This window comes from Tupaia chinensis, unplaced genomic scaffold (genome assembly GCF_000334495.1).
Source record: "Tupaia chinensis unplaced genomic scaffold, TupChi_1.0 Scaffold000115_1, whole genome shotgun sequence".
NCBI lineage: Eukaryota > Metazoa > Chordata > Mammalia > Scandentia > Tupaiidae > Tupaia > Tupaia belangeri.
This window is the reverse complement of record NW_006159579.1, coordinates 2,975,327-2,978,321: the sequence shown is the minus strand read 5'-3', so window position 1 is coordinate 2,978,321 and position 2,995 is coordinate 2,975,327. Positions and strand designations below refer to the sequence as shown.

At 46.6% G+C, this 2,995-nt stretch overlaps 1 protein-coding gene across 1 annotated transcript in view; it reads left to right on the top strand.

Annotated features, from left to right (window-relative positions):
- FER1L4 (fer-1-like protein 4) overlaps positions 1–2,995 on the top strand; it is a 49,604-nt gene that overhangs the window by 15,328 nt on the left and 31,281 nt on the right. The gene's annotated exons all lie outside the window — the stretch shown is intronic.

Here is a 2,995-nt window from a genome sequence, read left to right as displayed (position 1 = left end):
AGGAATGCACTGCTCAAAAGAACTAGATCACAGGTGTATTAAGCAAAAAAAAAAGAGAGAGAAGCCAGATCCCACATGGCAACCATGGTTCGAATCCCTAGCTGAGTTAGCTTGAAATATGTCACATTCTTTCTTTCACCGTTAAATATAATGTTAACTGTGAGTTTTTCATGAATGCTCTTTCCCAGGCTAAGGAATTTCCCTTTCGATCATAGCTTTCCAAGTGTTTTTATTGTGAAAGAATGTTGAATTTAAATGTTTTTCCCTTGGGTCAGCCAGCGGCATGGTGGTTAAAGTGGCTGGGAGACCCCAGCCATTCATGGTAGAAGGCAGGAGACTGATGAGGAGCCTGTCACAATTGTCTAGACAAGAGTGAGTAGTGGGCAATGAGGAGGGCATGGAGGGGAACTGCAGGTCTTGGAATGAGATGTTGGAAGCAAAGGCTGATATCAGCTCAGGACTGCCTGGTGTGTGCAGACACCTGGTGGTGAGCACTGGGGATGGGCTGACAGGGAATAGGGGAAGGTGTAAATAAGTCAGGGTGAGGGCTAGAAGGTGGCACAGAGATAAAAAGCAGCACTCTTCCAGGCTGACCCACCCACATGGGAGAGTTCTGGATTTACATCCAGAGACCTCCCTGAGCATGTCAGGCATGTGTGTGCCTATGATGAACTGGCTGATGCCAGGGGTGGATTGAACTGTAGGGACCCTACTCGCTGTCTCTCTTACTCATTTAAGAATAAAAGAAATATAGTTTTTGGAATCTGCAGGTGGCGTGGTGGTTGAGGCGCTTGTGGCTTGTTTATCTCTCTCTAGTCAAATTAAAATAATAAGAGTGATGATCAATAATATTAAATAAACAATTATTTTTAAAAAGAGAAGTGTATTTTTTTTTTTTAGAAAGAATTTTTTGCTATAGGGCATATGTGCTCACTGAAGAGAGAAACAGAGAGACAGCAAGAAATCGTCCTCCAGGGGGGGATGGCCATACCACTATCCCTTTTCCTCCATGATCCTCCCTGGATCTTGGGTACACACACACATACGCCCAGCATAAGTTGCCTGGTCTGGGTCTCAAACTGCGGTCAGCTATGTGGTAGTCCAGGAATGTAACCATTATATCATCTGTTGGTCTCAAGAAATAATACTTTTTTTTTTGAGAGGTTTTTGCTATAGGGCATGTGTGCTCACCAGAAAGAGAAAGAAAGAGAGACAGAAAGTGAGAAATTACCCCTGAGGGGGGATGGCCATGCCGCAATCCTGTCTCCTCCATTCTCCTCTCAGGATCTTGGGCATACATGCACATGTGCCCAGCGTGAATTTAAACCACCAGGACTCGAACTGCCGTTGACTACATGAGAGTCCAGTGACATAGCCATTATGCCATCTGCTTGTCCTGAAATATAATTTTTAAAAGAGTAAGATTATAAAAAAGAAGCAGCAGCAGCAGCAGTCAGAATGGTGCATGCTGTCTCATGGACAAACCCTGAGGGCATCATGGTAAGTGAAAAAAGTCAGAGAGAGAATGACAAGGCCTGTAGGGTTCCGCTCATGTGAAGCACTCAGAGAAGTCAGACTGAATAGAGACAGAAAGTAGGACCATGACAGCCAGGAACTGGAGTCACGAAGTGGAATCAGGAGCTAGTGTTTAATAGGTACAGAGTTTCAGGTACACATGCCTAGCATGAGTTTTAAGCCGCCGGGCCCAGGATTCAAACCACTATCGGGCATGGTGATGCCCACCCTATGGCAAACCGTGGTCAACTAGGTGTGAGCCCCTGACATAACCATTTCACCATCTGCTGGTTTCCTGAATTGTACACTCAAAAAAAGTTGGGACCAGCAGTTAGCATAATGGCTATGTTGCTGAACTCCCATGTAGTTGACCGTGGTTCGAGTCCCAGACCTGGTGGCTTAAACTCATGCCGGGCGTGTATGCATGTGTTCATGCCCAAGATCCCGAGAGGATAATGGAGGAGAAGGGAGTGCGGCATGACCATCCCCCCGGGGGGGGATTTCTCGCTTTCTGTCTCTCTGTCTCTCTCTGTCTTTCTGGAGAGCACACGCACCCTATAGTAAAAAAAAAAAAAAATCCTCTCCCCCCCAAAAAAAAAATTAAGATGGGGGTCCAGCAGTCAGCATAATGGCTATGTTGCTGAACTCCCATGTAGTTGACCGTGGTTCGAGTCCCAGACCTGGTGGCTTAAACTCATGCCGGGCACATGTGCGTGTATACCCAAGATCCGGAGAGGAGAATGGAAGAAAAGGGATTGCAGCATGGCCATCCCCCCTGGGGGGTGATTTCTCACTTTCTATCTCTGTCTCTCTTTGTCTTTCTGGCAAGCGCACGTGCCCTATAGCAAAAACCTCTCAAAAAAAAAAAAAAAGAGGTTAAGATGGGCCAGTAGGTGGCCTTGATTTGAGTGCTGGGGAGACCCCGTGGGTTGAAAATCATGCCAGGCGCGTGCCCAAAATCTCAAGAGGAGAATGGAAGAGAAGGGGTTGTGGTGTGGCCATCCCCTTTGGGGAGTGATTTCTCACTTTCACTATTTCTCTCCAGCAAACACATGAGTTCTATGGCAATAACCTTAAAAAAAAGAAAAAAAGGTTAAGATGATAAATTGTAGGACCAGCAGTTGGCACAATGACTATGTCACTGGACTCCCAGAATAGTCAACTGTGGTTTGAGTCCCAGAAACTCACACTAGGCGCGTGTGCGTGTGTGCCCAAGATCCCGAGAGGAGAATGGAGGAGAAGGGATTGCGGCATGACCATCCCCCCTGGGGGGTGATTTCTCACTTTCTGTCTCTCTCTGTCTTTCTGGCGAGCGCACGCACCCTATAGCAAAAACCTCCCCCCACCAGAAAAAAAAGATGGTAAATTGTATGTTATTTGTATTTTACCACTGTTGAGAAACAAAGGAGGTTAGATGTTGAGTGGAGGTGGCCTGTGGAGCATTTGGGGATGTCCGGGATGCAGGTAGTCACATGGATCC